Source organism: Microcaecilia unicolor, chromosome 11 (genome assembly GCF_901765095.1).
Source record: "Microcaecilia unicolor chromosome 11, aMicUni1.1, whole genome shotgun sequence".
Classification (NCBI taxonomy): domain Eukaryota; kingdom Metazoa; phylum Chordata; class Amphibia; order Gymnophiona; family Siphonopidae; genus Microcaecilia; species Microcaecilia unicolor.
The window spans coordinates 163,026,110-163,040,895 of NC_044041.1; the positions used below are offsets into that span (position 1 = coordinate 163,026,110).

The window sequence follows — 14,786 nt, forward strand, 5'->3', positions numbered from 1 at the left end:
GGGTTAGTGACGTTTTGGGCGGGGCCGTGGCGGGGGCGGGGCCGATGACGGCGGGGGCGGGGTTGATGACGGCGGGGGCGGGGTGATGACGCGGGGGTGGGGGTGTCAGGGGCGGGGTTTGAGTTTGGGCGGGTTTTGGGCTGTTTTTAGGCTGGATTGGGTGGGAAAAAAATTTTCCACCTGGCAATCCTGCAAACGACCATCTGTCTGCTCCACCCTCGCGTCATAACATCATGGCGTTGAGGGCAGGTAATGAGTTATACTGGCATTAAAGAATTGCGCTCGCCCAACTCGTGTGAACACAGGTGCACGCCTTCAACTCAACTTGCGTCAAAACACAAAGCGCAAAAAAAGCACCAATCGAGTCCCGTGCCCAAAACAAGCGTGCCTGCGCACCGGCTACGATCAAAATGAGTCAATCCGCAAACGCAAAGCACCAGCTGTCATTTTCACACAGTGGTGCTGAAAAACGGACGGAATTATTTCAAACCACGAAAAGTTGATCATGGTGAGTGCCCAGACTCTCCCACACAGACGCTGCTACACTGTCCCCCCCCCCAACAATCATACACAAACTCTGACAACCTCCCCACACAAACACCCCCCACCCCTACCGACATCATAAAAGAAATATCAAAAGGAAAAACAGCATGTGGCTGTATGACACACACACAGACATACATTCCTTCAACCACCTCACCTCTAACCACAAGCATCATACAAACATAGTAACATAGTAACATAGTAGATGACGGCAGAAAAAGACCTGCACGGTCCATCCAGTCTGCCCACGATAAACTCATATGTGTATACCTTACCTTGATTTGTACCTGTCTTTTTCAGGGCACAGACCGTATAAGTCTGTCCAGCAGTATTTCCCGCCTCCCAACCACCAGTCCCGCCTCCCATCACCGGCTCTGGCACAGACCCCGTATAAGTCTGCCCTCCCCTATCCTAGCCTCTCAACCACCAACCCCTCTTCCCCCCGCCACCCAATTTCAGCTAAGCTTCTGTGGATCCATTCCTTCTGCACAGGATTCCTTTATGCCTATCCCACGCATGTTTGAATTCCGTTACCGTTTTCATCTCCACCACCTCCCGCGGGAGGGCATTCCAAGCGTTCACCACCCTCTCTGTGAAGAAATACTTCCTGACATCTTTCCTGAGTCTGCCCCCCTTCAATCTCATTTCATGTCCTCTCATTCTACCACCTTCCCATCTCCGGAAAAGATTCGTTTGCGGATTAATACCCCTTTTCCTCCTTTCCTCCAGAGTATACATGTTCAGGTCAGCAAGTCTCTCTTCATACGTCTTGGAATGCAACTCCCATACCATCCTCGTAGCTTTTCTTTGCACCGCTTCCATTTTTTTAACACCCTTCGCAAGGTACGGCCTCCAAAACTGAACACAATACTCCAGGTGGGGCCTCACCAACGTCTTATACAGGGGCATTAAAACCTCCTTTCTTCTGCTGGTCACACCTCTCTCTATACAGCCTAGCAACCTTCTCGCTACGGCCACCGCCTTGTCGCACTGTTTCATCGCCTTCAGGTCCTCAGATACTATCACCCCAAGATCCCTCTCCCCGTCCGTGTCTATCAGGCTCTCCCCACCTAACACATACGCCTCCCTTGGATTTCTACTCCCTAAGTGCATCACTTTGCATTTCTTCGCATTGAATTTTAATTGCCAAATGTTAGACCATTCTTCCAGCTTCTTCAGATCTTTTTTCATGTTTTCCACTCCCTCCGGGGTGTCCGCTCTGTTGCAAATCTTGGTGTCATCCGCAAAAAGGCAAACTTTACCTTGTAACCCTTCGACAATGTCACTCACAAATATATTGAACAGAATCAGCCCCAGCACCGATCCCTGAGGCACTCCACTACTCACCTTTCCCTCCTCCGAGCAAACTCCATTTACCACCACCCTCTGGCGTCTGCCTGTCAACCAGTTCCTAATCCAGTTCACCACTTCGGGTCCTATCTTCAGCCCTTCTAGTTTATTCAAGAGCCTCCTGTGGGGAACCGTGTCAAAAGCCTTGCTGAAATCTAAGTAGATGACGTCCAAAGCACGTCCTTGATTTAATTCTCCTGTCACCCAGTCAAAGAATTCAATGAGATTCGTTTGGCACGATTTCCCTTTGGTAAAACCATGTTGTCTCGGATCTTGCAACTTATTGGCTTCCAGAAAATTCACTATCCTTTCCTTCAGCATGGCTTCCATTACTTTTCCAATAACCGAAGTGAGGCTTACCGGCCTGTAGTTTCCAGCTTCTTCCCTATCACCACTTTTGTGAAGAGGGACCACCTCCGCCATTCTCCAATCCCTCGGAACCTCTCCCGTCTCCAAGGATTTATTAAACAAATCTTTAAGAGGACCCGCCAGAACCTCTCTGAGCTCCCTCAGTATTCTGGGGTGGATCCCGTCCGGCCCCATGGCTTTGTCCACCTTTAGCTTTCCAAGTTGTTCATACACACTCTCTTCCGTGAACGGTGCTCTATCCACTTCATTCTCAGGTGTACTTTTGCCAGTCCCTCTCGGTTTTTCCCCAGGATTTTCTTCAGTAAAAACAGAACAAAAGTATCTATTTAGCAAATTGGCTTTTTCTTCATCATTTTCTACATAGCGTTTTGCTGTATCTTTTAGTCTCACAATCCCCTTTTTAGTCTTTCTCCTTTCACTAATATACCTGAAGAAGTTTTTGTCTCCCCTCCGTACATTTCTAGCCATTTGTTCTTCCGCTTGCGCCTTCGCCAGACGTACCTCTCTCTTGGCTTCTTTCAGTTTCATCCGGTATTCCTCCCCGTGTTCCTCTACTTGAGATTTTTTGTATTTCTGGAATGCTAACTCTTTAGCCTTTATTTTCTCAGCCACTTGCTTTGAAAACCATATCGGTTTCCTTTTTCTCTTGCTTTTATTTACTCTCCTTACATAAAGGTCTGTGGCCATAAACACTGTGCCATGGAGAATCACACTCACTCAGACAGACACACACTACCCCCAACCACCCCCACAACAGCAGACACAAACTCTGCCATGGTGTCTCTCACTTACAACCACACACTCCCCCCCCCCCCCAAAAAAAAAAAAAAACCACATACACTCTACCCTGGAAAACCAGCATCTCTCACTCACACCCACAAACACAACCAAACCACACACCCCCCAACCCACACTATAACATACACACACTCTGCCATGGAGAGACAGCATCTATCTCTCACACTCACACACACACACAATCCCCCCCCCCTTCATACACTAACTCTAACAAGCACATTCAACACCTATCTATCTAACTCACACAATCACAAGGACATTCAACATCTAACTATCTCACTCACACATACACACACCCACAGCCCCCCCCCCCCTCCACCAAAACAAAAACATACACTGATGCAGGACAACACTACGCTCCCCCCACAAATTGCACATAAAATGAAAATTTCAAGAATTCATTACCAACACAACACAATTATAATAAAAATCACTTACAACACATTCATGGCAGAAAACAAATACCTTGCTAGCGCCCATTTCATTTGTTTCAGAAACGGGCCTTTTTTACTAGTTCCTTATAAAAACATATATTGAACCATCCTTTACATAAAAAATTATATCACTTGCTATAATGATGTTTTATTCACATATTGGACCTCCTCCTCATAAATGTAAAAGATAAAAAATAAATGAAGAAAGGTGTAGCAAATAGGGACAACATTTGCTCCCTCAGTAGCGCGTTTATACATGTCCAATTTTGAACACTTGTGGATCAATCAGAATCTATGGTCAAGATACATATATAAATAGGTACGATACATCAATGCTGTTGTTTTTTGTTTATGGAAAGGCACTTATGAACAATTGAATGAGTATTTTGACTGGTTCAATGACTGTGATATCAATATAAAATTTACTATATAATGTCTTCTCCCGAAACACATATTAATTTTCTAGATGTCAACATAATACAAACAAGGAATATATTCAACACTACAATTTTTATTAAATTTACAGACAGAAATTTCCTACTTTGGTACATGAGTAGTCATCCTTTGTCCTTAAAAAAGTTTATCATTTTCCCAATATCTTCATTTTCATTGGATCTGTACTCAAATCAGAAGCGAAGAAAAACCTCTAAACTTTCAGCAAGAGGATACCCTAAAACAGTGTTAAAACAAGCCTATAAACGTGCCAGATATAACCACAGAGAGTTATTACTTCAAGTTCAACCTAAAGAGCAACAATATGTGAATGATGATATTTTAACTTGAGTTCTGCAATTTTCGACAGGTATTCCTACAGTAGCTCTGATTATACGTCAGCATTGGAGAATCATGCAAGTGCGTCCTGTTTTTCAAGAACATTCTATATGGATGGCTTTTTTCTTGTAGTAATAATAATCTACTAGAACTTTTACAGGTACCAATAGGATTTTCTTAGCAAAGTTTATTGGACCCTCTGGGTCCTTTTCGATGTGGTGGATGTAAAACATGTCAAACTATAGTGGAAAGGACTGAATTTATCAACCTGGCAGATCAAAAGAAATAAATGTTACCGGCATCATACTGATTGCAATAGTTCTTTTGTGATTTATATTATATATTGTCCTTGCAATAAAATGTATGTAGGAAAAACTGAATGTCGTTTTAGAGTTTGCATCAATGAACACAGATCTTGTATTAAACATTCAAGAGTTGAAGCTCCTTTGGTATCTCATTGCATGTCACTCCACATCAGTTTGAGGATCTTCAATGTTGGGTTATTGACCAAGTGAAGGAATCTATAAGGGGAGGGAATAAGGGTCAAAAATTACTTCAAAAAGAACAGCGCTGGATATATAATTTAAAAATCTTTAGTTCATAAGAACATAAAAACATAAGTATAGCCATACTGGGACAGACTGAAGGTCCATCAAGCCCAGCATCTTTTTTTCTAGCAGTGGCCAATCCAGGTTACAAGTACCTGGCAAGATCCCAAAACAGTACAATACATTTTACGCTACTTATCCTAGAAATAAGCAGTGGATTTTCCCCAAGTCCATCTTAATAATGACTTATGGACTTTTCTTTTAGGAAGTGATCCAAACCTTTTTAATCCCCGCTAAGCTAACTGCTTTTACCACATTCTCTGGTAACGAATTCCAGAGTTTTAATTACATGTTGAGTGTAGAAATGTTTTCACTGATTTATTTTAAATTTACTACTTTGTAGCTTCATTGTGTGCCCCCTAATCTAGTATTTTTGAAAACAGTAATCAAGAGATTCCTGTCTACCCATTCCATTCCACTCATTAATTTATAGACCTCTATCATATCTCCCCTCAGCTGTCTCTTCTTCAAGTTGAAGAGCTGTAGCTGCTGCAGCCTTTCCTCAGGGAAGTCATCCTATCCCCTTCATCATTTTTGTTATCCTTCTCTATACCTTTTCTAATTCCACTATATCCTTTTTGAGATGCGGTGACCAGAATTGCACACAGTATCTGAGGTGCAGTTGCACCATGGAATAATACAAAGGCATTATAATGTCCTCATTTTTGTTTTCCGTTCCTTTCCTAATAATACCTAACATTCTATTTGCTTTCTTAGCTGCCATATCACAGCATTTCTAGTTTTATTCTCAAAGATTGCTAGGATTTCCCCCCAAATCTTAGCAGTCTGTCCCCTTTTTGTGGCTGGCACAGGCCCCAGCTCTATTCCTATCTGTTTGGTACCATGTGACCTTCCATAAGTCAAACAACTTCATGCAGTCCAACTTGGACTAAAGGGAGGCAATTTTATAAAGGACGATACAAGTTAGGAGCCAAAAATCTGAGTGCTGAGTTTCTATTACAGCATATTTGTGTGCTAAACTTGTTTTAGAATACAAGTATAAGTCAGCGGTTATACGCCAGGGGCATAGCCAGACCTCGGCGGGAGGGGGGGCCAGAGCCCGAGGTGGGGGACACTGTTTAGCTGCCTCCCCCCCTCGCTGCCGCTACCACAAAGCCCCCATGCCTGCCACTTTGGACCCCCCTGCCGCCGCCACAACCCCCCCCCCCTGCCACTTTGGACCGCCACTGCAACCGCAAAACCCCCCCGCCGCATCAGGTACCTTGTTTGCTGGCGGGGGTCCCCAATCCCCGCCAGCCAAAGAGTCTTCTTCAGCGCTGGTCGACTCCGGCGCCTTCGTTGTGGGATCATCTGTTTCTGACGCCTTACATCCTGCACGGGGCTACATATACGGTGCAGGACATAAGGCATCAGAAACAGATGATACCACAACGGAGGCACCAGAGTTGACCGGCGCTGAAGAAAACTCTTCGGCTGGCGGGGTTTGTGGACCCCCTGCCGGCGGGGCAGGCGGCGATGGCGGCGAGGAGCGGGATCAAATGTAGAGGGGGCCAGGGTGTAATCTGTGGGGGCCCATGCCCCCGTGGCCCCACGTAGCTACGCCCCTGTTATGCATCATTTGTGTGATCCACTTACGTCATATCAAATAGCAGGCATAAATGTATGAACCTAAATGCGGCATCCTGCATGCGCAACTGACAGTATTCTATGTACATATTACATGGCAACATACACCTCCCACATACAGAGGCCCTTTTACTAAGCCGCGTAGGCACCTATGAGTGCCCAATGCGCAACACATTGGAGTTACCACCCGGTTACCGTGTGGCTCTTGCAGTAATTTCAATTTTGGTGTGCAAAAATATTTTTTATTTTTTGGTGTGTGGCAGTTACGCACGTCGAGTGGCATTTGATGTGCGTAGACCATTACTGCCCGGTTACTGTGTGAGACATAAGTACATAAGTAATGCCATACTGGGAAAAGACCAAGGGTCCATCGAGCCCAGCATCTTGTCCACGACAGCGGCCAATCCAGGCCAAGGGCACCTGGCAAGCATCCCAACGTACAAACATTCTATACATGTTATTCCTGGGATTTTGGATTTTTCCAAGTCTGTTTAGTAGCGGTTTATGGACTTGTCCTTTAGGAAACCGTCCAATCCCTTTTTAAACTCTGCTAAGCTAACCGCCTTCACCACATTTTCCAGCAACGAATTCCAGAGTTTAATTACACGTTGGGTGAAGAAAAATTTTCTCCGATTTGTTTTAAATTTACTACACTGTAGTTTAATCGCATGCCCCCTAGTCCTAGTATTTTTGGAAAGCGTGAACAGACGCTTCACATCCACCTGTTCCACTCCACTCATTATTTTATATACCTCTATCATGTCTCCCCTCAGCCGTCTCTTCTCCAAGCTGAATAGCCCTAGCCTCCTTAGTCTTTCTTCATAGGGAAGTCGTCCCATCCACGCTATCATTTTACTCACCCTTCGCTGCACCTTTTCCAATTCTACTATATCTTTCTTGAGATGTGGCGACCAGAATTAAACACAATACTCAAGGTGCGGTCGCACCATGGAGCGATACAACAGCATTATAACATCCTCACACCTGTTTTCCATACCTTTCCTAATAATACCCAACATTCTATTCGCTTTCCTAGCCGCAGCAGCACACTGAGCAGAAGGTTTCAGTGTGTTATCGACGACGACACCCAGATCCCTTTCTTGGTCCATAACTCCTAACGTGGAACCTTGCATGACGTAGCTATAATTTGGGTTCTTTTTTCCCACATGCATCACCTTGCACTTGCTCACATTAAACGTCATCTGCCATTTAGCCGCCCAGTCTCGTAAGGTCCTCTTGTAATTTTTCACAATCCTGTCGCGAGTTAACGACTTTGAATAACTTTGTGTCATCAGCAAATTTAATTACCTCGCTAGTTACTCCCATCTCTAAATCATTTATAAATATATTAAAAAGCAGCAGTCCTAGCACAGACCCCTGAGGAACCCCACTAACTACCCTTCTCCATTGTGAATACTGCCCATTTAACCCCACTCTCTGTTTCCTATCCTTCAACCAGTTTTTAATCCACAATAGGACATTTCCTCCTATTCCATGACCCTCCAATTTCCTCTGTAGCCTTTCATGAGGTACCTTGTCAAACGCCTTTTGAAAATCCAGATACACAATATCAACCGGCTCCCCTTTGTCCACATGTTTGTTTACTCCTTCAAAGAATTGAAGTAAATTGGTCAGGCAAGATTTCCCCACACAAAAGCCGTGCTGACTCGGTCTCAGTAATCCATGTCCTCGGGTGTGCTCTGTAATTTTGTTTTTAATAATAGCCTCTACCATTTTCCCCGGCACCGACGTCAGACTCACCGGTCTATAATTTCCCGGATCTCCCCTGGAGTCTTTTTAAAAAATGGGCGTTACATTGGCCACCCTCCAATCTTTCGGTACCACGCTCGATTTTAAGGATAAGTTGCATATCACTAGCAGTAGCTCCGCAAGCTCATTTTTCAGTTGTATCAGTACTCTAGGATGAATACCATCCGGTCCAGGAGATTTGCTACTCTTCAGTTTGCCGAACTGCCCCATTACATCCTCCAGGTTTACCATGAAGTCAGTAAGTTTCTTCGTCTCGTCCGCTTCAAATACCATTTCCGACACCAGTATCCCACCCAAATCTTCCTCGGTGAAGACCGAAGCAAAGAATTCATTCAGTCTCTCTGCTACGTCTTTGTCTTCCTTGATCGCCCCTTTTACCCCTCGGTCATCCAGCGGCCCAACCAATTCTTTTGCTAGCTTCCTGCTTTTAATATACCGAAAAAAATTTTTTACTATGTTTTTTTGCCTCTAATGCTATCTTTTTTACGTAATCCCTCTTGGCCTTCTTTATCTGCGCCTTGCATTTGCTTTGACACTCCTTATGCTGCTTCTTGTTATTTTCAGACAGTTCCTTCTTCCATTTTCTGAAGGCATTTCTTTTAGCCCTAATAGCTTCCTTCACCTCACTTTTCAACCAGGCCGGCTGTCTTTTGGAGTTCCGTCTTTCTTTTCTAATTCGCGGAATATGTATGGCCTGGGCCTCCAGGATGGTATTTTTGAACAGCGTCCAACCCTGTTGTACAGTTTTTACTCTCTCAGTTGCCCCCCTAAGTTTTTTTTTTACCGTTCTTCTCATTTTATCATAGTCTCCTTTTTTAAAGTTAAACGTTAACGTATTTGACTTTCTGTGTACAGTTACTTCAAGGTCGATGTCAAAACTGATCATATTATGGTCACTGTTATCAAGCGGCCCCAGTACCATAACGTCCCTCACCAGATCATGCGCTCCACTAAGGACCAAGTCTAGAATTTTTCCTTCTCTCGTCGGCTCCTGCACCAGTTGCTCCATAAAGCTGTACTTGATTTCATCAAGGAATTGTATCTCTGTAGCATGTCCCGATGTTACATTTACCCAGTCTGTATTTGGATAATTGAAGTCACCCATTATTATCACATTGCCCATTTTGTTCGCGTCTCTGATTTCTTTTATCATTTCTGTGTCTACCTGCTCATCCTGGCGAGGCGGACGGTAGTACACTCCTATCACCGTTTTTTTCCCTTTTATACATGGAATTTCAACCCACAATGATTCAAAGGTGTGATTTGTGTCCTGCTGAATTTGTAATCTATCTGAGTCAAGGCTCTCGTTAATATACAATGCCTCCCCTCCACCAGTCCGGTCCACCCTATCACTACAATATACTTTGTACCCTGGTATGACAGTGTCCCACTGGTTATCCTCCTTCCACCAGGTCTCAGTAATGCCTATTATATCCAATTTTTCGTTTACTGCAATATATTCCAACTCTCCCATCTTATTTTTTAGACTCCTAGCATTTGCATATAGACATTTCAGAGTATGTTTGTTGTTCTTATTTGCATGATGCTTAGTACCTGACACTATTGATTTGACATCTTTTGTCTGATCTTTAGTTGTATTTAAGGGCACCTGGTCTACCACGGTCTGTTGTGCAACCTCACTATCCAGAAACCCTATCTTCCCTGTTTGTGAGACCTTACCACTAGGTCAATGGCTTGCAGTAAAGTCTCAGACCCAAAAAGGACGCGTGGCAATTTTAATTTTGCTGCACGTCCGTTTTCAGCAAAAAAATGGCATTTTTTTGTAAGTGCGCTAAAAAATAATTCTGTGTGCATTGAAAACACGCATCTACACTACCGCAGGCCATTTTTCAGGACACCTTAGTCAAAGGACCCCACAGTTAGGCACTAGAACACTTAGGGGTGGATTCAGTAAATGGTGCCTAAAGGTAAGTGTAGAGAATGACAAGAGGACAAAATTTGTCTCCATCCCCGCCCCATCCTGCAGGTCATAATGTCTATATTGATTGGAAGGCATTTTTTGAGCCTCCAGGATTTGTATGAAAGTGTCTTTGAATTTGTAGCTTTATACCTGGGGATTTTTGAGAAGAAGCTGGGTTTTTAAAAACCAATAACTGCTGATTGGCTGTACAATTCTTAGCGTCCTTTTAATATAGCAGGCACCATTTTGTGGGATTGACTTACTAGTTACAGGGGTTTGCAGTATGAGGGATTTGCACCAAAAAGATATCTTAAAGCTGCATTTATCCAAAATGCAAGCCTCATATCCATTAAAAAATATTCTGAAATGTCATTGAGTCTGTTATTTTTGTTACATTTGTACCCCACACTTTCCCACTCATGGCAGGCTCAATGCAGCTTACATGGGGCAATGGAGGGTTAAGTGACTTCCCAGAGTCACAAGGAGCTGCCTGTGCCTGGTGGGAATTGAACTCAGTTCGTCAGGATCAAAGTCCACCACCCTAACCACTAGGCCACTCCTTGCTTTTGTACAAGGTTACGGTGAACACATTGGCATAGCTCCCAGTGAAGCCTTAGCGAAACCGAAGTGCTCTGTTGAGCAGGACAAATGACCAAGATAAGTTGCTATTTTTTAATCTATAAATTAAAATTACATGAAAGTCATATATTCTAAAAAAAAAGCTTTAATCGATGAAAACAGATGAAGAATGTAAATTAAAATTGAGATTTATAAAAGGTGGAGGCTTTTTAGATGATATTGCTCAACAGTTTAAGTGCTGGGAAATACAGCATTATTGATTTCATGATACAGATAATAATTCTTGATCTTGATGAGTTACTGAGGTCTTTTCCTCCTACCTTGTATGAAAGACATTTCAGATACGTTATCGACACTTGCACAGATTTGATTGTAACTGAGGTTTTTATAAAATGGACATTCTTATTCTGTCATTCCTCTCCCCCCCCCCCCCCCCCCCCCATTCATAATTTGGATGTTCCAGTTTGTAAAATGGATGATCATGCTGGATGTTTCCAGTAAATAGACGTCCATCTCACATGTATTTTAGAACAGGCTGTGTCCTGTTCTAAAATACATGTGAGATTGATGTCCATTTGTGATGTTCTCACTTGGACATCCATATTCTGAATTGGACGTCTTTTCTGAAATGACCTGCCATATAAATAATTGGAATTCTTGGATGTTTAACACGTAGAAAGTCTAGCTCACTGTCAGTCAGGAAACCAGCTTGTCTACCAATTTCTAAAACGGAAATGATCTTTTCTGTAATAAGAGTGTTGGATCTCTTCTTAGTGGATCCCACATCTATGTTAAAAGGGGAAGTATGTTTGTATTCCCATTTCCAGCTTTCTGCAATTGCAGCTCCCTCTAGACATAGGGAAGCTGGGATGTGCAGTTCTGCTCCTCCTTCTTCGGAGCTCGCTCCCTCCAAGCTACTCTACTGCTGCTGACTTCCTACAAGGTCTTGCACCCACACACGACCCCTGCCCAGCTGACCGCTATTGGTCCACCTTCGAGACAGTCACCGCCGAGAAGGTCTCTCTGGCTCTTCGCAAATTTTCACAAACGCACTGCAAACTGGATACCTGCCCCAACTACCTGCTGCAATCAGTGCCTGACCGTTTTGCTGACTTTGCATCATACCTTAACTTCATGCTCCAGCACGGTCGCTTCCCTGTTGAGCAAGGCCATGTTCTCCTGACACCAATCCCGAAGGACCCAAAGTGTGAGCCTAGTGTTATCAGCAACTATTGACCTGTTGCTACAATCCCCTTGCTTGTGAAGACTATGGAAGGCTTGGTGAACTCACAGCTATCTGACTACTTGGACAAGTTCTCGATTCTTCATGCCTCCCAATCTGGATTCCGATCACAACATAGCACCGAGACAGTTCTGGTTACCCTCTTGTCCAACTTTAGGAAAGAACTATCTTTCGGAAAGAACATCTTGCTTCTTCAATTTGGCATGTCAAGCGCATTTGACATGGTGGACCACAGTCTCCTCCTCATGTTGCTGGCGGAAAATGGTGTTGGTGGCCCTGTATTGGATTGGTTTCGGGAATTCCTGTCATGCCGATCCTATCGGGTCAAAGTCCAGTCCTCTATCTCACCGTCCTGGAAGTCTTCCTGTGGGGTCCCTCAAGGCTCTCCCCTTTCGCCTTCCTTGTTCAACATCATGATGTCCCCTCTCGCTGCGGCCTTCCACAAGAATGGGCTGAATCCCTACATCTACGCTGATGATGTGACCATCTACATCCCCTTTCGCTCTTCCATTGCCGAAATCACAGCTCAGATTCAGACCAGCCTCGCCATCATGTCTAGCTGGGCTAGCACATTTAAGTTTAACCTCAACCAGGAAAAAACGCAGTGCCTCATCCTCTCCTCCCAGTTTAACAAGTCAATCCCGGCCTCGGTCACTGCGCAGAACATCTCCATTTCTGTCGCTGCCAGTATGAGGCTTCTTGGGGTCATTCTGGACCCCCACCTGAACCTTGAGCGCCAAGTCTTGTCCATCACGAAGCGCATGTTCCTTTCCATGAGGTCCCTTAAGCGTATTAAGCAGTATCTTCCCTTTGACCTGCTCAGGACGCTAATCCACTCACTTGTCTTAAGCCACTTTGACTACTGCAATGGAATTTATACTGGTTGCAAGGAGCACGTCCTCAAGAAGCTACAGACTGCACAGAACACAGCGGCGCGACTGCTATTTGGCAAATTGCGGTTTGAGGCCACAAAGCCCCTCCGTGAAAAGCTCCACTGGCTCCCGATCAAAGAAAGGATTGAATTCAAAGTCTGTGTTCTCGTTCACAAGATTGTCTACGGGGAGGCCCCAACCTATATGTTTAGCCTTATCAATCTCCCGCCCAGGAATTCCGTGAAGTCCTCCTGCACCTATTTGACTCTCCACTTTCCTAACTGCAGGAACTTGAGATATAAGCTGCTCTTTGCCTCATCGTTCAGCTACACATGCCCCCGTTTTTGGAACGCTCTACCATCACCATTGAAAGAGAAAGCCGACCACAGCCTATTCAAGAAATCTCTAAAGACTTACCTTTGCAATCGTTCTTACTCCACTCCTGCTTGATCCCCTGTACTCCCTCATTCCTCTCCCCTGTTGACCCCCTCTCTTCCCTTCCTCTATTTTCTGCTCCATCTTGCATATGCCTTATTGTATTGTACTAGCCACATAGAGCCTGCCTTGGTGGGATTATGTGGGATATAAATGTTCACAATAAATAAATAAATAAATTTTACAAGAAGCTTTAGGTTTGGCAGAGGATCTTGTAAACTAGAATGGAAATTCCACACATCCTGACTTGGACATTGGAATTCCCTTCTGCAGGTTCTTTCTAAAATCTGCCTCCACATGATCTCCATTGTGACGATCTCCATCCTATGCCTTTAAAGCTATATACACTAACGGTTTTCTTAACCATTCCAGGATTTATAATAATATTTATACCACATCTAGATGAGTCTATCTGTAACTTAGACTTACTAAGCAGAGCCAGGACACCTTTGTGAATATAGGTAGGTAGATAGATATAGCAAGGTGGTAGCCTGCTTGTTATGGCTATATACACTCACATTTAGGTTGTTCATGTGAATCCATATCAGTAAGCCACATCCTGGAATTTAAAGAATCTCCTTGTACTCAATGGGGCCTTAATATTATAGGGCATTAGAATTTGGGCTTAGGAATCTTAGGGTCCCTTTTACAAAGGCGCGGGAGGGACTACACACATATAGCGCACCCCAAATTCACACTACCGCCCAACTAGTGCATGAGCTGGGTGGTCATTCCAATTTGGCTCGCACTGAATCCCACAGTAGAAAATATTTTCTATTGCAGGCTGCTTACCTGGCAGTAAACAGCAGTTGGCGTGCGCTGCATGCTTACCATGTGGATGGCTCATGAGACCTTACCACTAGGTCAGTGGGTGGTGGAAGGTCTCAGGCCGAAAATGGACACATGCTGGTTTCAATTTTAGTGCACATCCATTTTCTGGCCCCTTAAAAAAAGGCCCTTTTTTCTAGATACAGTAAAAAATGGCCCTGGGTACGCCCAAAAGATGCGCTCGCACTACCACAGGCCACTTTTACCATGGCTTAGTAAAAGGACCCCTTAATGCAGGACTTTACTGCTCACTAAGCCCAGATTCAGTGTGGCACAATTTAAAGATATTTTGAATTACCTGAATTTATCAAAATACCAGCATTAGTTAGGTAGCATGTGCTAATGCCCATTCTTCTCCCATCAAAAATAAAACCCAAACTAAAAGAGAACAATCACAAATTGATAAACCAAATAGTTTTCTCAGGATTTTCACTAATGTGCAGGGACAGGGAGAGTCCGCTATCCAGCTCATTTTCGAAAGAGATCCCCAGCCATCTTCCGACACAAATCAGGAGATGGCCGGCGATCTCCTGAAACCGTCCAAATCGGTATAATCGAAAGCCGATTTTGGCCGGGTTCAACTGCTTTCCGTTGCGGAGCCGGCGAAACTTCAAGGGGGCATGTCGGTAGGGTAGTGAAGGCAGGACGGGGGTGAGATGGGGGCGTGCTCACGAGATG

The 14,786-nt window shown here is 44.2% G+C and overlaps 1 protein-coding gene across 1 annotated transcript in view; it reads right to left on the reverse strand.

Annotated features, from left to right (window-relative positions):
• LOC115481000 overlaps positions 1-14,786 on the reverse strand; it is a 211,217-nt gene that overhangs the window by 120,721 nt on the left and 75,710 nt on the right. The window lies entirely within an intron of this gene.